The sequence below is a fragment of the Aethina tumida genome, chromosome 6, assembly GCF_024364675.1.
Source record: "Aethina tumida isolate Nest 87 chromosome 6, icAetTumi1.1, whole genome shotgun sequence".
In the NCBI taxonomy this organism is placed as follows: Eukaryota; Metazoa; Arthropoda; class Insecta; order Coleoptera; family Nitidulidae; genus Aethina; species Aethina tumida.
Genome location: NC_065440.1, coordinates 8600148 through 8623117, shown reverse-complemented (window position 1 = coordinate 8623117; position 22970 = coordinate 8600148). Strand labels below are relative to the sequence as shown.

The 22970-nt window shown below is 31.2% G+C and overlaps 2 long non-coding RNA genes across 3 annotated transcripts; both read left to right on the top strand.

The window, feature by feature from the left end:
• The first annotated feature begins 6574 nt into the window (after positions 1–6574).
• LOC126265884 (uncharacterized) lies at positions 6575–21574 on the top strand. The gene is made up of 5 exons (XR_007548366.1): positions 6575–6892; positions 7111–7204; positions 8881–9037; positions 11213–11308; positions 21535–21574. It is a non-coding gene; the product is annotated as an uncharacterized LOC126265884 (long non-coding RNA).
• Positions 16511–19438, top strand: LOC126265878 (uncharacterized). Of its 2 annotated transcripts, none has more exons than XR_007548360.1 (5): positions 16511–17075; positions 17137–17346; positions 18063–18221; positions 18510–19066; positions 19123–19438. It is a non-coding gene; the product is annotated as an uncharacterized LOC126265878 (long non-coding RNA). The 2 variants fall into 2 exon arrangements; XR_007548359.1 differs by having other exon boundaries at positions 18510–18625; positions 19123–19437.
• Positions 21575–22970: the final 1396 nt, after the last annotated feature.

Below are 22970 nucleotides of genomic sequence, written 5' to 3'. Positions count from 1 at the left end.
CAGCAAGTGCAGAAATGCCAGAACAAAGTTAATACAAATTATCGAAATACAAAGAATTGTTAAGGATCAGGTTGCAGTTTTTTCTTTATTTCCTTTTTCCCCTTCCCTGTTACTTTGATAATATAAAGAATTATACTATTAAAGCCGATTTATTTATATTACCTTGGACGCAAACGGTATCTCTTACGTTTAAGCTTATATATTCATAATAATTAAGTTTAAATTTCCAACCACAAATTTCTTTTTTTTTGTGAAATGTAATCCAGAACAGAAAGATATTTCATCAAATAATAAACAATAACTTTTATCATTTAGTTCACTAGAAACAGATGTCAAGTGTCTAAATTATAATTTATTAATACCAGATGCAATTCAGTTTTGATGGAGATGACTTTTCAGAGTCAAATTTAAAGAACAATGAGTTTGCAAATAACCTTGTAACCAGATTTAGATCAAAATAAAATTCAGATAGATATGGATTTTCAATGTGAATGATCTAAAAGAATACTGAAATTATGCTTGTTAGAAATTTTTTAAAAATATCAATATTTAATGTAAAGGTTAAGGCTTTCATGATTTACATATCTTAGTATACATATGAATACATAGGTATTGTATTATGTTAGTAACTGATAATTTGTTTTCTAAGATTTCCTGGATAGTGTTGGGTGTGTTGTTTTCTATTCTTTCTTCTCGAAATTATTCACATTCGGTCAGTATATGTTTTACAGTTAGTTATCAATGGCAGATCTCGCAAAATAGTGGTTCTTTGGCGCTTAGAGGGTGTGTTTTGTATCACCGACTCTAAGACGGGTTATTATAATCTGTTCTTTTCTTGTCATCGGTTCTTTAAGAGTGCTAAGGACGTGGCGTTTAATTTCATTAAATTTTGTTGACCATTGTTTCCATATAAAATATATTTATATACATCTTTGGGTGGTATGGAGATGATCTTATATGTCCTCTTGTAGCTGGAAAGGACCTTCTATATGTCTTTCTGACTGGAAGGTATGGTATATCTACCTTCATCACTGGATATATCTTACTACTCCTTATTTCTTCCTTTGCGTCGACTTTTGTGGGGTGTCAGGTATTTTTTCTAATACGGGCATGGCTATGAACGCTTGCGCCTTATGGAGGAATTTGACGACATCATTGGGAAGGTCAATTTCCTTTTCAACTAATCCTTTTTTGTTTCAATTGCTGAACAGTTTATCTTCAATTTCTCTTTACTATCTCCTACATTGTCTGATGATTTATCATTATCATCTAGCAATGACATCGACTTCAAACTTTTTATCTTCCGTTTAAAGCATTCCGGTCGCTTGTATGTTTTAAAATTATCTTTCAACTTCTCATTGCTAACTCTTAAATTAGAGGATGGTTTCTTCGGCGTAATTGGTAATTTATCTATTAGGAGAATTTCTAAAGTTTTCCGTGCTTCATCGAGGAAATTAAGCACCTCAGTGGGCAATTTTGTTTCAGAGGCCTTAGGTGGCGATTGAAAAATGTCATCTAGTAATGGCAGTAAAGATGCATATGTCAATTTGAATAAAAACGTACCGTTCATATTCTACATTTATTTCTGAAAACTATCTTCTTTCACTTTTGCATAGTTGTTACACTAAGAACTTCTTTGCTTGCACATAAATTGAAAACATCTAATAGTTCATATAAAATATATCTCGAACATTGGGTAGTTCTCCACCCGTTATAAAAGATTATCCGCAATATATGATGCCAAGAAATAAGATTTCATATACTAATGAAACTGACCATAAGAAGGAATTAGAAAAATTTGTACTCATGTACAATATAACACCATGTAGTACAACACCATCCCAAGTGATGTTTGGAAGAACTATTCGAGATAAGATATCGTCAATACATAAATTGGTTACCAGCGGTGCGTTTGAGTTATTCACCAGTCACCCAGAAGAAAGCAGGATCCCCGGAGAAGAAATCAGGACTCCCCAAGGAGAAGTTCCAAAGGTTACTCCTCTGAAGCTGAAAAAGATAGAGGTAATGTGGTGACCTATCGATAATGAATAATTAACGCTGAACTACGTAACATGCTGAAGACGACTCATTCAGACGGCAACACTAGACCGTGTTATAATAAGTTTATTATTTAATTATTATGTTATTGATCTGTATTATTGTGATTTAAATAAACAAGTTTGGTTACCAAAGTACCAGAGTATTATTTATTACAATTACCAGGGTACCACAATTATCTAACCCTAATAGCAATCAAAAATTTCGTGGAAATTGAAATAGTGGAGTACGTCAGGTACGTCCTTAGTTATATTCATGGGGGGGGGGCAAGTGAATAGGAACGACTGGAAACAGCCGAATGTACCCGAAGTTACACTCGTTTTCTAAAATTGATATGTTGTTTATAATGTTGGTATGACAATTGGCAATGGCTATTTAACTAGATTTATTCGATAATTTTTTGACCAATAGCAACGCAGTATTTAAATATGGCGTGGGCTTCTATCCGAAAGTGCCGAGAGGATGGAATGCAGCTAATGAATAAAATGGTTTAAAATTTTTGTTTTAGGTAAGTTATTTCTTATATTTTTTAATAAATAAAATCATACTTGGATACTATGCTTTGTAATTCAATAATTTAGTACTTAAGATGTTTACTTTACATTACAATCATATTAGAAATAAAATAATCTCAAATTTGAATAAGATGCTTTATATATCAATATACTTTTTCTTATCTGTTGAATAAATTAATGTTATTTTGTAGGTTAAATAGTCTGCCGGGCCATTGATTTAACTAGAATAAACTGCACTTTTTAGGTATGTTAATCTTATTACATATATTATTAAAAGTGGGTATTCTCCAACTAGATTGGGAATGTTCGATCAATGGGAATTAGGTAGTTTTAATAAATATAGAATTTTTTTCTGTGATTTTATTTTATAATTTTATAAAATTCAGCCATGAGTTCTGAGTCTCAATCACTGTCTGGTTACTGTGTGAAAATGTGTTTTAATATATATATTATATTATGTTTCAATACATATTATAGTGATGTTCATAATTCTAATTTTAATAATAAATCGTTTTTTAAGCCACCTTCCGATTTTAAATTAAGTTTAATATGGCGTTCAATTTGTCAATTTGTAATATTTATTCTTCTATCAAAACATGTCATGTCTGTGAAGACCATTTCTCTCCATCAGATTTCACTATAACAAGAAAAATTCGTCGCCTTAAACCTAAAACACTTCCTTTGCCACCATTCATTCTCATATTCCTTCCACTTCCAGGGATCTTAATTTTAATATTTTTCCAAATTCATTGTCTAATTTGAATTCTAGTCAATATATTCCTTCCACTTCCAAAGATCTTAATTTTTTATTTTTTTGGAAGATTATTGTCTAATTTGAATTCTAATTCGAATTATTTATTTTTATGTTGTTTGTTATTGTGTTGTATTTGTATTTATTTATATATTTTTGTTATATATAATATGTAGTATACAGAAGACTGATGTATTTTTTATAATGTACAATAAATAATTTGTAATAAAAATGTTTTAATTCCATAGCTTGTTTTATTTCTTACAAATCACCCTATAATATACCAATTAATTGGAATTTGAAACTATTCCCGCCAATTTTGTCAAATGTCAAATACAGAAAACTATAAAGGCGACATCTATTGAATAATTTAAATACTACAAATCAATTTATTGTCCAGTGTTGTTTCTCATTTTTAGTAAAAGATTGGTACTTCTTGGGTGTTCTGTGGTTATACTAAAGTGTTTATGACTGGTATCATGTGCCGCTGAGATTGGGTAAAGATCGTTTTTTATGTATTTGGAAAAATAATTTTTTTGCTGTCTAAGGGTTGAAAAAGATTTAGCAGATCCTATATCGATTAAGCATTTTAAGACTATTTCTCCTGCCGGTATGACTTGATTGGCAACCCTAGTTACCAAACCTGCCATCTATGGATAACAATGAAAATACTATCACGAAGACGAAGAAATGTAAAATAATTTCTCTAATGGAAACTATAGAGACACAAAACGCCATGATTAAAGAACTAACTGAATGGGATTATCTCCGTTCGGTAAGTGACAACCCTAATCCTATCCCACCGCCTTTGAAGAGACAAAAAACTATGTGCTCTCCAATGGAGATGGAGGCTATAATGATTTTCCTCCCCCCCTCCGTCACCGTCAAAAACTGACAGCGGTAACGACAGTAGCGACAGTGAAAGTGACCGAAGAGTGTTTTTATGAAAAAGCTGCCCCAATACACATTAGGGATAACCGCATATGGTCATCCCTTCAGCGCAAATTTGTGGCTGAAGATATCCAGCTGGAACGTGTCACCAACACCTCCAGTGGCGTAGAGTCATCCCGGCACGTGCCAGGACTACTCTAGAATCATTGAGACCTTTGATAGGAAGGGTACACTATATAACACTCACCAACTTTCTGGCGATAGGAAGTTGGTTGTAATAATTCGTGGAGTCAATCTGTTTCGGAGAAACAAGTTCTCTCGGAACTTACTAACAAAGGTCTCCCGATAATTATCATGTTTATCGAATGCATAACGGTGATAAAATCTGGCCTGTTGCCTTTCAGGTAAGACTATATTTGACATAAAAATAGTTGTAGGTTCTGCGTTAAAGTCGAACCAAAGTTAAAATCTGGGTATAACAATGTTATCTTTCAAATCTGGAACAACCATTACGGGTATAACGTTTGGGGCTTTATTTCAGCAAAAACTCGAATTCATCTAGTTTCTACCCAGTTAAATCTTTCGTCAACAAATCTCACTCCGATAGATCCTGCATCCTCCCCTTCAGACAAGCTAGTAACTATTTTTGAGCATATACAAATTACAGCGGGTCAACTCGCTACTATTTTGCTACTATTAGTCAACAAATACGGAGACCCCTAATAATAGTATACTTTGATATTTTCCAAACTACAGAAATTCCTAACAATCACCGTTGCTTTTTCTAAATACATACAAACCCACCATGGACTTCCCTTCATGTTAATGGCCAACAATGAAACAGAATTCAAGAATGGATTAATTTTAAGAATTTGTCGTCACCCACAAATGATATTTTACTCAATAATCTTAGGTCATACTCCCAGATCAGCCCTAAAACCAATAAATCTAAACAAAAGAAAATTACACAAGTCATAAAGGAAGACATAAAATTGAAAAGGATACCACCCATCCATCAGGACAAAAGTCATCTATAGATTTAATAATATTTACAGTTGTATTTTTAATTATAGGCTACAAAATAAGACCAAAATAATGTCAAGTCAGCTAGAAATAATTTTCAATTTTTTTTTAGGTTTTTAAACCTCAGCGTGGACTGCCCATATTGCTCTGAAAATGTATAATATTCATATACCATATTGTGTTATGAAACATCTTGCTTGCTTTGTATAAAACATTTACTAACTTGCTTAGTTTTTCAAATGTCTAATATGTTTTTCAGACTTTTTCTCCTTTGTGGGTAATACATTGGAATTTAATTATCCTTTTTTAAAATAACTTTTGAGCATCTTTTGTCACTATAAACTTCCGTTAGTATAAATTATTTACACTAACTTTGGAGATTTATCGATTTACACAGTATAGAGATTGTAACACATCGTTCAATAAGTCCCGAGACTAACAACGAAAACAACATTTTTTTTTTCAAAAATCATTTTTATTTATCAGTATAATCTCATTTTAGAGTGATACAATCGTTCCAACGCCTCTCCAACATTTCTATACCATGTTTATAAAAGGATTTATCCTTTGCTTCAAAATGGGATTCAGTTTCGGCAATGACCTCCTCATTCGAGCCAAATTTTTTTCCCTGGAGCATTTTTTTGAGATCAGCAAAGAGCTAGTAGTCGCTGGGGGCTAAATCTGGCGAATACGGGGGGTGGAGAAGCAAATCAAAGCCCAACTAGTTCAATTTTGCCTTTGTTTTCATGGACTTGTGGCTTGCTGTTTTGTTCCACTGAAAGCAATCGCGGCACCCACTTGGAAAAAACCTTTTTCATGCTCAATTTTTTATGAAGGATTGTAAATACGCTTCCAGATGATATCTGTGTCATTTCTGCAATCTCACGGACATTCACTTTGAGATTTTTCATTGCGATTTTTAATACTTCACTCACATTTTCCGGTGTAACGGCTTCCAATGGCCTACCCGAACGTTCCGCATTGTTTGTGTCCGTACCACCACGTTTAAACTCAGCATACCACTGACAAATCGTTGGTTTGGATGGAGAGGAGTCCGGTTAATGTTTTTCAAGCCATTGCTGGGCTTCTACGGTGTTTTTACCCATTAATAAACATTGTTTTATCAACACGCGAAACTCGCTTTTCTCCAATTTTCAAACAAATTACAAAGTGACTTTACTCTAACCTCGATAACTCTGCTGTTTGTGGTCCGATCGACTTGAAATTTTTATACGTTTCATGTAAAGGTTCGTACTCTAGGGAAACGTGGCCAGTTTGGTACTACTAGGACCATTTCTGGGTTAGTCTCGGGACTTAATTAATTAATTAATTAATTAATGTGTTTTGTTATTAAAAATGTTTCTGTTACTATTGTTCTCTTGTGTTTCTGTTGCTAAGGATCATCCCGTGTAATTACATTTTTAAAAATTACCTCTCGTTGAAGTGTAACTTGTGTTCAACGAGCTAGAGAGAAAGAGGCAGACGTAATGAAACGAGATTTATTTGTCATATGTTCCTTCCTGTATATTACAATGTATACCGCACAGTATATATAGCTTGTGTCAATTGGTATCGGAACAACCACGAGGATAGTCGGGGATATTTTCTAGGTATTTCTTCCTCATCCCCTGGGATACTGATTGTCCTGGAGACGGTGAGTGTTCCTGTTTGTGTATTTTTTGTTTGCTTTTTAATTTAAACTGAGGACCACAAACTTTAGTGTTTGAGAATTGTATTTTCTTCGAACTCCACACCATCTGTCAATTTTCCGGTACCCTAAGTTAAGAATACGAAGGGATTTGACGTAATATAAACTGTTTAAGTTCATATCAGTTTATTAATTTGAATATATAAAGTTAGTAATAATTTTAGGTGACGATGACAAAGGTGTATCTGTTAAACTGGAGGTTTTTAAAAAGAAATTCTAGAAGCAATGCCATAATGCTGCTTTGGTGAATTATTGAAGGTTAGTGCCCATATTTTTATTTGATTATCATAAGAAAATATATCATATTTAATCCTTCTTTACTATACATTTGAAACATTTCATTTTAAACAAAGACAAAATTAAAAAATATTTTTTTGTTTAATTAATTATATTTTATCTAAAAACTAGGAATAAATACATTTAAATATTTAAGAAACATAATACACAAATACATTTATTTAGATTAACGAAATACATTACTATTAAATAATTTTATATTCATTAATGTAAATTAGTATTCAAACGGGTCCATATCATTCGGTTAAGTCTCGACTTTTGACGAATAAATGCGAAGGTATCCGAAAGCCGGCCGTACGATGACTTTCTGTGTACAGCGGCGCGACGGATTTGGACCGGGGCTGTCGACCAAAAATTGCGTATTCAGTAAAGCAAACCATAGAATATACAAACCTTGGTAATGCTGGTGGAGATGCGTAGATATTTTGTAATATGCGAAGCGCATATAAATCTTTTTTGGGTTAAAATTAAGTATTGTTTATGTCAACATAAGAAGAATCTTCGTTTATAAATTGATGACACGGTTTATGAAGTTATTTTAATATTAACTACACCGGTCTAAAATTTAATTTTAATAAAGAAATATTGAACTTCAATACTTTTGAAACATTATGTACAAAGTGTGAAATTTTATAAATAAATTTTAAAACAAATATGATATTAATAATTAACGTAACCAAGTAATTTTAAGTCACAATTACTTTCAATAATATTATTTATTATTGTAAATAATATGTCGTGAATTTTTCTCTGTTATTTTGTTTATGTGTTATATATATCCATATATTTTCAATGTTCAAATCTTTAAAAATTTTAATTTTCATTGCAAAAAACTGTAATGTACAATTATTTATCTCTACATTTTAAATTCGAACATTAAAATATAATATTAAAAATTTAAATATACACACGGGCTTGTAAATATATGTGACACCACCACAAACGTATATAAAAATAAAATATATGACTAATATTATCGTATACTCAAGATATATTAAATTAAAAAGTTAACTGATATTTGTTTCTTGTTTTAAATTTATCCATAAAAGTGAACCTTTTGGATTATGTTCTTTGTGTTTAGCGGAAAATCGGAGCAGTTTAACCTTTTAAAATATGGACAAAAATACATTTCAAAAGTGATTCTTTATTTTATAGATTTTATCGTTAAAGCTTAGTAATATATAAAATTATTTTGAATATTTTTATTATCATAAAAAAACTCAATGTCAATTAATAAATATTAACACACATGTTTCTTCATATGTAACGTGATTGTAATCAATAAAATTTTAAACTTTAAAAGCAACGTCTTCCTGTTTTAAATTCACTATACAAATGCCGTGGAACAATTCTCAAAAACTTCGGAATCAATCTTTTCACATTTTGGGTGTGGATTAATAAATGTTTGATCTTTGACATGACATAGTTTTGAAGTCGTAATATTCTTTAATAACAATGATATTAATGGTCAAACTTAGGTCATTTTCTACCAAGTTTGTACAGCAAATTCTAACCTAACCTAGCCTATCCTAACCTAACGTAATCTAATCTAATCTAACCTAACTTAACCTAACTTAAGGTAATTGAAATTAACAAAATATATTGTTGAAAAAACTAAGTATGTATATGTATTTTAGTGCCGGTTCTCCTCCATCCATCTTCGTACAGTGACAAAAGACATTTAATTGGAGGGAATTAAAATTAAAAAACTAGACATATGGTTGAAATTTGGTACGAGATTAAGTTAGAAGCTAAATTTGTGAATAATTACGAGGCAAGATATGTATCAATAAGGTAATTAATTATATAAAAAAATTTGGTAAAATGTCTAATTTGAATAAGTATTTCAACTCCATATAATAGAGATAATATGTATATTTAAATATATAATATATTATAATTCATATTTTAACCTTTCCAATACGATATTTTATTTTACAAGGCTGTGATTGTTGTGCAGATGACAATGAATGCTTCAGTTTATTATTATTGGTAATTGTATCCCACTATAAAGGAAAATGAAAAAGAACTAATCAATGTTAAATTATCTTTATACGTCAGATTATCTACCAAGGTGATATTACGTGAACTTAGTCTAATAGTATTAGATTTATTTTCTTATGATTTATTTAGTTTATTAAATTAAATTACTAATAATAGGATTGATTAACAGTTAGTTGTTAATTACCATATTAATTTTTGTTGCTTACAAATTTTAAGTATATTATTACATTAATACTTTTTACTTTCAATCCCACCCAAACATGTTTTAATTTATATACATTCTTCATTAACATGTTCGTTATATATAACTACATCAAGCAAATAATAAACATTAATGTACTACAAATATGTTTCCAACTGTTTTGACTTAAAAATGTTAACGTTATATAAAGATTTAAACCCTGTGATAAATTATCATTTAGAAATCTATCCCAGATTAATAACCGAATACATACAACTGTTACATTATTCATTGACAACTATTGTCAAACAGATGATTATTCAAAGTAGTGCTTACAATCCCCTACATATATACCGTTGAAATTAATTTCTATTTATATTTGATTATTAAAAATCTACATGTTTAATAAACCCTAAATAACGAGCCGTCCTACGTTACGCGCGAAAATGTTGAGTGCGAACACGAAAACTTCGGGCGCATACGGGTACCCATCGCATTTAATCGGATAATACTTTATTGCAATGATATGACACCATTCAAACAATTGAATATATTTAGCACTAAGTTAATTTGCTTATATATAGAAATTAAATTATACTAGTTTCTTCATCTCATTTTAAGTCCGGTTAGCTGTAATCAATTACATCTAGTCCACCGATGAATGTGTGATCTATACAAACCTTAATTTTATTTTCAAATAAACCAATATAAATGTATATTTTAATATATATGAAGAGATTTAATTGTTATGTTAAAAACAATTTTTAATAGTAAGATTCAATATTACTGAAAATAATAAATATTTAACTAATTATGGCATATCAGTATGTGTAATGACTTTTTTACTTCGAAAGAACCTGAACAGTAAGTAGGCATGTATAGATTTAAATTTAGTTAAGTTAAAATTCATTTTACATAAAATTACTAATGTTTCTAGTCCTAGAACCAGTTCTTACTGTAATTTTTAATAATACAAAAAGTAATAATTGAAATGAGGTTCTCAATGCATCAAGTTTGTGTAAACATTCAATTTATTGGATTTAAGTAATGGACAATGAAACAATGGAAGCTTCCGGAATGTTAGTTTCGTTTTATCGGACTTAATAAGTGATCAATTTAACATTTAGATAAAGGGAAACAAATATGAACAAACAGTTGAATCACAGTTCAGCTGAACAGGTATTTTGTTATTCATGTACATGAATATTGTAAGAATGATTTGATCAATATTTTTTAATTTTAATAATGTGAAACATGGGTTTTATTACATTATGATAATTTGAGAAATAAATAATAAGAAATATTTTAGTTTGATTGGTATTTTAAAATTGATAAAAAAAGTAAATAATTTTGTCACTAAAAATTAAATAATTATATACCATAAAACGATACCACCAATATAATTTACTGGAAACAATTTAATTAAGATCGAAATGTTGCATATACTAATTACTTTTAGAAGAATAGTTGAAAAACAATATTTTACAAGCAGTACCTTTTGTCTAATGTTTATAGGTTGTTTCAATTTAATTAACTTATTCACTAATGTTTAGAACAATCTATTTATCTGATTTATCTCCAGTAACTTTGAAAATATTGGGAACATATTCACTTTAGTGAATATTCTAGCAAACTTTATAAAACATTTTTCTTTATTATTAGTAAATAAGTGTTTTACTTTATAATTTATTTTGTTATAAACATTTTTTTTATTTAAAGAATTTAAAATGATTATTGTTGAATCTTATTTGGTCTTTAATATTAACCTTAATTTTTTATTTTAGTCATGAACGATGGAACAAAGGAGGTTCCCAGAATGTTTCAGTTTCCTCATGACAGGAATGATCGAAGAACTTGATATGAAAGAAGTGAAACCAAAGGTCAGTAAAATAGTTACTTTTAGTTCGTTTAGTTTAAAGTACATTTAAGGTATACAAAGTGAGATACGCAAACCGGGTACACAAACACAGTGATGTTTGAATCTCTTCTGTAACCAGAAGTTTACTGGTGGTAAATCTAGCGGATATGGCGGATGTTGTAAAACAAAAAGGCCCTTTTTGAACAACAATTTCTTCACTATTCCAGACTTGTGAGCCAACGGGGTCTATAAAAATATTTATATTTTTACATTTTACATTTAACATTTTACATTTAACATTTTACGTTTTACATTTTACATTTTACATTTTACATTTTACATTTTACATTTTACATTTTACATTTTACATTTTACATTTTACATTTTACATTTTACATTTTACATTTTACATTTTACATTTTACATTTTACATTTTACATTTTACATTTTACTTTTTACATTTTACATTTTACATTTTACATTTTACATTTTACATTTTACATTTTACATTTTACATTTTACATTTTACATTTTACATTTTACATTTTACATTTTACATTTTACATTTTACATTTTACATTTTACATTTTACATTTTACATTTTACATTTTTACATTTTTACATTTTTACATTTTTACATTTTTACATTTTTACATTTTTACATTTTTACATTTTTACATTTTTACATTTTTACATTTTTACATTTTTACATTTTTACATTTTTACATTTTTACATTTTACATTTTTACATTTTTACATTTTTACATTTTTACATTTTTACATTTTTACATTTTTACATTTTTACATTTTTACATTTTTACATTTTTACATTTTTACATTTTTACATTTTTACATTTTTACATTTTTACATTTTTACATTTTTACATTTTTACATTTTTACATTTTTACATTTTTACATTTTTACATTTTTACATTTTTACATTTTTACATTTTTACATTTTTACATTTTTACATTTTTACATTTTTACATTTTTACATTTTTACATTTTTACATTTTTACATTTTTACATTTTTACATTTTTACATTGTACATTGTACATTGTACATTGTACATTGTACATTTTACATTTACATTTACATTTATAAAAAAATTCAAATACTTTTCAAGGATGTTTGATGTAATAAAAGTATTTTTTAAATAAAATTTGAGAAATTATATACAAAGTAGTAGAGTATATGAAACAATTTTTTGTCGATTAAGGTTTGCAATAGCTCTCAGCTATGTATTATTAGTCAAATATTTTGAAGTTTTTAATTTATTCAACGCATAATTAACTGAGATATATTTTTATCAAGGTTACAGGTAATTACTTTATGTTGTTTGTTGTTATTCCAGTTTTAAATATTTCAGTTAAAGAATGATGATTCAATATGACAATTTCATTATGCATGTTTTTATTATATTTATATTTTAGATATTATGACAATCTGTGTCGAAATAAAAGGGTTCAGTATCGATTTTCTACAGCCATTTTCACAAGATTTTGGACGAAGTCCATTCTATACATTGCTTAATTAAAGAAATACCAATTGCAGCCAGTGTTAGCTTCATTCACATAAGATTGGTGTAGTGGTGGTATATTTGTACTGCGGTGGTAGCGGTAATTTCTAAATGAAGCTTTCGCAATAGACAGTATGGTATTATATAAACATGTACCAAAGGTAGATGTGTAACGGGTTACCGATGATAATTCAATCGGTATAACCAAAGTCTTTTTGAAAGACTCGTTACAACAGGTTAAAGGGAGCGATTTAAATTTTTCACAAGATATTGATGAGGAGGTTAGACTATACAATTCTTACCCTATAATCAATTTCAATGTCACTAACCTTTGTTTTTGTTGAACAGATCTTCTTCAACTAAGGTGATGTATTACACTTAATACTCACACCTCTCACCAAACCGAAATATTAGATAATTTCTACTCAATGTTTTATTGTTCTTTAATTTATGGTTCGTAATTAATTAAAAGTCAATTTTAAACAACCTAACTATATTAACAAATAAATATAAGAAAAACAAAAACAAAACAATTAAAAATATAAAAACTGAATGATTTAGATTTATTTAAATACTTGGCAAAAAGGTTGAACTTAACGAATATTAAAACCATTGATTTGACTAACAGTAAGTAAAATTAACCAAAAGAACTTCGATCTTGATACTTGAAAAATTCGGGTAAAATCTTCCGAAATAAATGAATCCCCGAGTTATATTATAACCTCGGATTTTAGGAAGGGGGTGAAGTAGGTGGTGACTTAAGACCCTTAAGAATCTGAATGTCTCCAACAACGATCCTACTTCAACCAATCAGATGAACTAAACAAACCCTAATCTATATAATAATAATGTACTTGGTCTAAAAAACCTTAATGCAATTCAAAATACAATGCAACACATTGTTTCAATAAAATTACAATTCTGATGTTATTTGCATAAGGAAACAAATATTTTCAATAATTTAAAAATCAATTCATTAAGTTTAACAATATTGTAAAAACATAAATAAAAAGAACAGAGTTACAATTCTCTAAAATTTCACGTAGAGGTAATTTATTAAACTTTCATTAATTAATTTAATTTAATTTCTGAATATTCTGTAAATTAATTAAAGACACGACACAATCATTTAAACTTCGAACCATTGTGCGACCACACCCTGACACTCGATACGGGTTCGAAAAGAAAACACAGATATTAAAAATCAACTAACGTAGACATTAAGATAGGAATATTTTAAAACAAATTCATTTACTATCTGAGACTTACTTTATTTAGTCCACCTTCACCTCATATGATTAACGTCCTATTTTGTATTGGGGTTCAATCTCCACTGGGTCCACTTTGTGTTTGATTCTGATTGGTTACAATTTTTCTATTTTATATATAAACGTTGTTAATTGAGGTTGTATCTTGCAAAAGGACAAGCGAGAAATTGTAGTAGTTCACTTCGATTACTATGTAGTGGGCCATTACAGAAAATAACCCAGAATAGAGATGTATCGGTATTTTAATACCGCGATTTTGGGGCGATATGCTTTTGAAACTGTTTGGTCCCTCTTTCAGCGAGAATATAACTAGTTACTAAGAATTGAGGCAATTGCTTATACATCCTCGCGGATTGAAACAAAACATCAACAAGATAAAGAACAGAACATCAACAAGAAAAATATACATCCATTTATGTGGGACGGCCGGACTGCAATTAAGCAGAATCTACTATTCATTAGCAATAGAGTATTAGCAATTAAATTTATGTCTCTCTGAGAAGCAGTTAATTTTTATTTATCATACTACTGTCTGACACGGTGTTTACGGAAAAAAAAATGGAAACCTAATGTAACCTAACCTGACCTATTTTTTTCAGAAAGTTCATCAAAAATAGAATATAAAAAATTGTCAATAATGTAATTTTTGTTGAACTTTTGAAAATTTTGTAATTTTTATTAAATTTAATATTGACAATTTTACACATCTCTCATGTCTCTTTACAGTGCCAGACTAGAGTCAAGCTCAACAGGGTCTTCTTTCCCCGCTAATTTTTCCAAGCCCGCTCCCTTGGCAGTGGTTTCGCTAGATAGTGGGTAGGGACAGTGGGAATCTCGTTAATCCATTCATGCGCGTCACTAATTAGATGACGAGGCATTTGGCTATTTAAATCATTTATTCAGATATTGTAAATGACATGTCATTGCTTAATTAAGTACAATGTGTTTTATATCTCATAATAATAAAATGATACGAAAAGAAACTTATAAAATACAAGACAAAAATATAACTAAACTATACAAAAATAAAAATCTAAACTAAATTTTATTTTGCAACTGCGGGCCGATCCTCAACTATATGCGTCCCTGGGTCGGAAGGTCTGGTGGCGCTGTCCTCCTCGTCCCGCGGAACTCCCTGCCACACCGGAAGATGCGCCTCATGAAGCTCGAATGTATTGAACTTCCCCATTTGACAGTGCTGTTGATGCAGCCGGACTTCAGTTGTTGGTTAAGCCTCAGAGTGTCTTCAGTGGGTTGGTTGCATCGTGGCCATATGCCACGGGCCCCGATGATAATGGGCAGAAATTCGAGCTTCTTCCCAGGCCATCTAAGCTTTGCAGCCTCGACGGACCTGGGGTTGTCGTAGGTTAGCCTCTTCCGGTCCCACGCGATGTCCAAACTGTCCCCCTTCTCCCACGATACTTGCACGTCCGACACGACGGTGACGTTGTCGGCCAAGTGGACGACAAGATCGGGCTTGAAGAGGGTTCCATCTCGGTGACGCACGTGCGGCTCCACCTCGGTCGGCCATCCAACATGCCTGGTATGGTCAGCCACCTTCGTCACTACCGCGTTGTGCCTCTTTATCCTCTCGTAATGGAGGTCAGGGCACGCCTGAAGAACGTGCGATAGCGACTCGGTCCTGTTACATCCTCCGCGGCATTTCTGTCTATCCGCAGGGTTTGATGGAATCCCCACGGTAGGCAGAGTGTTGGTCCTCAGTTGGATGGCCCTGACGAAGTCCCTTCCGGTCCAGCCATTGGGTCGGCGGGTGACCCACGTCCTGCTGGAGCTGTCATCTGAAAACATCTCTCGACCCCGGTGGATAGGGGACCCTCAATGATGGCTTCGCGCCATTTTTGGTTGGAGGTTATGTCGCCAGCCAGCTTCTGGATTCTTGCCATCACGGTCCTCAGCCTCTCAGATTGCATGACCGCCAAGATGGTGGGGTCGGTCGTTCGGGCCAGAAGTTGCTCCATCCTTCCCAGTAGCTGCTGAGGGATTGACGTCCGAAGCTCCATAATACCCAAGCCCCCATCTCTAACGCTCGCGTGGAGTAAAGCGTCAGGGGTGTGGATGGGGAGATGGAGGATCCTCTTCACAGCGGCCTTGATGGTCCGCGTCTTTGAGAAGGGAGCCTGTAGTCCGGGTGTTCTGCAGGCCGAAGAGAACCTTGGGTATCATGAAATCCCTCAGTAGCGCGATTTTCTGGTCGGGCTTGAGAGGGGCCCTCTGGAGGGCAGCACACCATTGCTGCAGATTACAAATTGATGGCTTATGAATCCCGGTGGAACCAAAATGGTGGCCCAGGTACTTAAAGGTGGAGAGCACCTGAACCACGGGAATCTTCGAACCATCCACTGCGAAGACGGGCCTCGTGGCTGGTAGAGGCTTCTTGTCCCCGCGCGCCGGTAGTGCCGAGATAGACGAGAGAGTCATAGTTACTCCCGCCGTTTACCCGCGCTTGCTTGAATTTCTTCACGTCGACATTCAGAGCACTGGGCAGAAATCACATTGCGTCAACACCCGCTGAGGCCATCGCAATGCTTTGTTTTAATTAGACAGTCGGATTCAGAATTACCAACTTAATTTTATGCCGGTATAATACAGTTTTATCATAAAACAATACAAAGAGTAATTGCGATATGTCTATCTCTTTAATCTGTTTGTTGCTCTGTGATTTGTTTGTACTTTTGTATCAGTGGTACATAATCTTAAACAACTTTTTCTATGGTCCAGTTTGAAAAAACCGGTAGTAGGTAACACGTGCGTAAGTTTGGTTATATAGGTTATGTTTAAAGCTGACTTATACGGAAAAGAGGTAAACACAAAAGGAAAAGACGAAGGTAAAACTGAAGACGAATGCCAAAACGAAATTCCTGCCCAAGGGAAATGATGTGACCGATACAAGTTTTAAAGTGGACACGATTCTACTGTCTGAGTTGTCAAAGTCTAAGAACAAAGACATTCTCTCAAGTAAAAAAAGTTTTATTATAAAAGTAAGTATACAAATAACCAAATTAACATTATTAACAATAATATTAATAAAATGTTTTCAAGGACTTGGGTGTTCGATTGAGACACTATAATTACATCGTCTGACACAGTGCATACAAAGAAGAAGCTGACATGCAGAAGCATTTTCTTGATAAGATTATTTTAAATCACTTATGTATTTTGATAAAGAAAGTGATGATATTAATTCAAGATAGGTGGAATAGTCTGGAGTTCCAGCTGTAGTAGCAATCGACAAGCTTGTGGAATATGTATGTATGTAGTCCTATTAGAAATTTATATTTCCTTTAAGATATCGTTCTTTAATAATTTTATGTTGAAAAATTTAAAATTTAACACCTGCTAATTGACTGATTTTAATTTAAAATTGTAAAATTCCATAATTAAATTTCAAATTTGGCTAATTTCAAACACTATTTGATGAAATTTGATGATTATTGTTTTTATATTTAATTAATTTTGTTATATTTTCACTTATTTCCTCTTAGTAAGTTGAACAATTTCACCAATTTAAATTTTTTTTACTGAAATTCAAATTTTATGGTTTGTTCGTAATTCATTACAACATAAAGATATTTTTTAAGGTAATTAAATTTTTTTAAGGTTCTTTCAGTGAATTTGACTTAAAATTGTTTTGTTTTATACATTATTCTATGAAATTTGATTTCTGTTTATATAATTAATTGATTTTGTTTCATTTTCACTTTTATTCTTTTGCCATATTGAAAAAATTGAACAATTTAAAGTTTCCTTACTTAATTTCAAATTTTGTGGCACGTTTTAATGAATTTTAATATTCATATTAAGGAAGAAAATAAGGACCCTCAAACTGTTTCTAATAAATTTTTCATGAAAATGTACTTCATCTTGTGAAATTAAGAATTTGCTACAACTTTACACCACAACCAAGTATTATTGAACCTCTAAAATAGATTTTTAAAATATATTTTAATTCTTTTCATTATTTATAGGAAGCAAAAATGAAGATGCATCAACAAATCACAGTCACATTCAATATTTCTTAGAAGCAGTCCTGTTTATTGAGTGAATCATAACCAAGATATTGGAGGATTGATTGACTGATATAAATCATTACACCATTTACTTTTAGTGCAGTCTTCATGATAATTGTAATTCTTGTATAACTTTCTATATTTTGTTTTATTTTTATTTTTTAAAAACAAAACTTCTGTCAATTGATAATAGATTATATTTTTATCATTGCTTTAGTTTAAATTTATTATTTAGCTTTAGGCAGTTACTGAGAGAAAAACACAATTTTTAAAATTTAAATTTGCTAGACTATTTACTTTAAGAAAAATTTATTAAGTCTTTATTATTGGGCGAGTTCGACCTGTTCTCAAGTTTTGACAACCTATTTTAGAAACAATCTGAACAATATATTTTTTAATTTTTAGAAGACTTCAGCTAATGAAATTTGAATCACAATGAACATTGTATGAAGGATTTTCCAGAAGCAATCATTTTATGCAGTTTTGAAATTTATGGAACCAATATCAAATTTAATGTTGGGGTATGTTTACTTATATTTTTTTAAAAGAAAAATTATGTATTTGTCCTCAATAATTAACAATTTCTTTGTAATCAATGGAGTTATATTAATTTAATGAGGAGAATGTTAAAAAATTATATTAAATTACTTGAAAAAGAAATGAAATTAGGTTTCACAAAATATCTCTGCCTGTGTAGACTTAAAATTTAGTTCACTAATGACAGTGTTTATCCAGTACAATGTTTAATAATAAACAATATAAATGTACACAGGTTGATCCAAGTGATTCATAAGAAGTTTGTAGATAATTAAAGGAAATATCAGCCAGAAGTTTTAGTTGCAACATTATTCTCAATATGTTGCACTTTGCACAATTTGAGACTATGATAATCACCATAATTAAGACAAAAGTATATTAAAGAAAGTGTATTATTAAGAAAGAAGATTTAATTAGAATTTTTGGTACAAACTTATTTTTAATATCAATTTATTCAATCAATCAAATTTTATTGTTTTAGATATTTGGATCATTTTCCGGAAAGGGCTCATCAAGACCGATTTTCTTCAGCTACAAGAGGATTATCATAGATATTTAACATGTTTTAATTTCCATAAAAATGCTAATATCACACGGAATAGTACATCGGATATAGGACAATTTAAAATTATGTAACATACGAAATGGTTCTACAATTGTATACATATTATGTATATGCTAAGATTTATCATTCTGTTGTGTTAATTTTATTATACTTCAGATCAATTTTGTTACCATTGTCAAAAATAAGGTTTATAACCTGCTGCTCCTTGAACATTGGGGTTGTTAATTTGACAATGTTTTGTGCTCTCATAACTTATGTCAATGAAATTGTCTATTTATTAATCACCTATGAATCAGTGGTTCTAATATTAATCTTTGAAATTTAAAAATCAGACTTCAACATCGGTAACAAAGACATAATTAACATTAGTCTATTAAAAATTGAAATCAAAAGAAAGTTTTGCTGCAGTTCTTGATGTGCCTGATGCACTATTAGAAGCTGGCAGCTTTGATACTGTATCCAAAATAGTAATAGGCCATTTATCTTCTTTATCAGGATAGTAAAACAAAAACCCTTTTCTCTTCAAGTAATTAATAGTAAAACTATTAAAGTCCTTTTCTTCAATCCTACCAGTAAAAGCTAAAGATGCTTTTTGTTTCTCTGAGAGGCATTGAATTAATACAAAGTCCCCAATATCCGGGTTTTCACTAGTTAGAGGACTGCTTGGGAGTGGATTGTGCAGTTCTTCATCTTTATTATGACTGTCACTCCATGTCTGTGTCCCCATTTATAGACATATGGTGTTCCTCAGATTCAAAGCTTGGTGTAATTGATTTTTTTGACTTGTCAATCTCTTCTCTTTAGTATTTGGTTTGTATTCTTTTCTGATTGGATGAATAGAAGACTTTTCTAGTCGTTTCATCCGTTCTAAATATGCTTGTACTATTGCATTATTTTCTGGGGTTTCCGACAAAATTCGTGAACAGCCTTTCTTTCGTTCTTTTGCGGTGTTTTTACGTGGAAGAGCTTTAGGGTAAAGTTTAACCATTTCTGACGTTAGTACGGAAGCTGACATTACTTGGTACGTTGAATACAGGAGATACAGTTTGTGGCGTTTGTATCCTCGTTTCTGAAGCTATTATTGGTTGAATAATATCAAGCATTGCAAGTGAACCATTAGCTACCACAGATGATTCATCCTCGATAGATATGTCAATTCCTGGTTTTGAAAATTATGACAATGTTATTAGGCATATGCGAAGCAAAGTATGCTGGAGTCACAATGGCTGGCAGATCATGTAGTTATTGCTTTACCAGGATGTTGGAGCAGCCAATCATTTTGTGCTACTGCAATTTTTTGCTTAAATGGACCATTGACGGCAATATCAAGGGGTTGCAATTCATGAGTGCAATGGGGAGGAAATTGCTGGGAACATTTAAGTTGACTTGTTTTTCTGAATAGTGTCGTTATAAGCACTCTATAATATACCAAGCGTCTTGGTCCCAAACAAATTACTCCAACATTTACATTGATGTTTACTTGAAACTTGGATAACAACCATTTGCGCAGTTTGAACTTGTTCCATTGTGAGATGTCTGACAATTCACACTGAATGCGCAGAACTCTGCCTTTGAATTAGCATTTTTAATAACTCTGCTAATTTCGGGAAACTCTTTTAAATGATCCAAAGCTAATTGCTTTAAACATCTAAAGCTTAAAAGTGGGGCTGCTGCTGTGCCGTAAGTTGCCATTGCCAGTTCATAAGTTTGTACTTGTTCATTTTTGTTAAATCTCCAAAATATTCTTTGCATGCATCGTTCATCAGGATAAATCAGGATGACACATTTTTGATCTCATGTGTGAGCATATTTATTAATTTGGTGTTGTGTATGAATGAAAATATCGGTTTTCTAACTTAATATTTATTAACGTAACTAAATTTCTTTGTTATGGCACAAAACAATATAATAAGACACCATTCGTACAAAAGTGACATTATGCTGTTTTTTACTAATAATAACTAAAATTAAGTGATAGTCAGAGACTTCTGTCAGGTAACATTGAACACTAAATTAGACGCGGGCCATTTAAAATAATATGCATACACGACATTTGGAATCCCTGAATTTAATAATTTCCATTAAAACAGCCGAAGTCATTTTACAATCGAAATCATAAAAAATCAGATGCTTCCATGAACATATTATTCCCTTAATCAGTACAACTTGTACATAATTGTAAATTGTACAATTTTAATACATCCTTTGCTTGGTGGTCGTACATACATGCCCTTTATTACTCATGTTGGCAAACTGCAATTTTTAAAGTATTTTTAAAATGCCTGGATCCAACTTTATTTTTCCTAGCCACTTTTTTTTTAATTTCAGACTCCCAGATATGGACTACCCTTTTTTAAATTAAACCCGGGTGCTGTAGGACCAGCAGCAAATACATATCTATATATTATATATACATATCTGTATATTGTCAATAATTTTTTAATCGATATAAATATAAGACTAAGGGTTTATTTGTCATGGATAATCGTATATTGGTGCATCTATGACTGGAATATTATTGTTTAGGCTTTCGAGATCATTTCATTCAGAGTGGTTTTATACAGAAATTGGTAATGAATTAATACTTTGCGTATCTGCAACTCTGTCGGCTGTCTCAAGTAGTCTGTCATATAGTTTGAGTTTTGTTCTGACAATCCAGGTAATCGAAATCTGTCAAACTTGATTGACAACTCTTTACACTTGAAATTTTCTTTGTCAGATTTTAGTTACTTGCACAAAGTGTGACAATATTTGTAAAATATTCCTCCTTGCAACCTTGACCACCTTACGGATATCTCTGTATATTATTAATAATTTTTTAATCAATATAAATATAAGACTAAGGTTTTATTTGTCATGGATATCGCATATTGGTGCATCTATGACTGGAATATTATTGTTTAGGCTTTCGAGACCATTTCATTCAGAGTGATTTTATACATAAATTGGTAATGAATTAATACCTTACGTATCTGCAACTCTGTCAGCTGTCGCGAGTAGTCTGTCATATAGTTTGAGTTTTGTTTTGACAATCCAGGTAATCGAAATCTGTCAAACTTGACTGACAACTCTTTACAGTTGAAATTTTCTCTGTCAAATTTTAGTTACTAGTACAAAATGTATGACAATATTTGTAAAATATTTCTCCTTGAAACCTTGACCACCTTACAGATATCTCTGTATATTATTAATAATTTTTTAATCAATATAAATATAAGACTAAGGGTTTATTTGTCATGGATATCGCATATTGGTGCATCTATGACTGGAATATTATTGTTTAGGCTTTCGAGATCATTTCATTCAGAGTGGTTTTATACAGAAATTGGTATGAATTAATACCTTACGTATCTGCAACTCTGTCGGCTGTCGCAAGTAGTCTGTCATATAGTTTGATTTTTGTTCTGACAATCCAGGTAATCGAAATATGTCAAACTTGACTGACAACTCTTTACAGTTGAAATTGTCTCTGTCAGATTTTAGTTACTTGCTCAAAATGTGTGACAATATTTGTAAAATATTCCTCCTTGAAACCTTGGCCACCTCACAGATATCTGTATATTAATAATTGTTTTAATCAATATAAATATAAGACTAAGGGTTTTGATGAGCTGGGAGACGTTTTAAATGAAGAATGGGAACATTTGGATATGGGCTACGTTAGAAATGTTATAAGAAGCCTACATTGAATGATGATGTCATTGGAGCCAGAGGGCGTAATACCAGGTAGACAAACGATCTGTGCACTCTGAAAATGAAGGAAG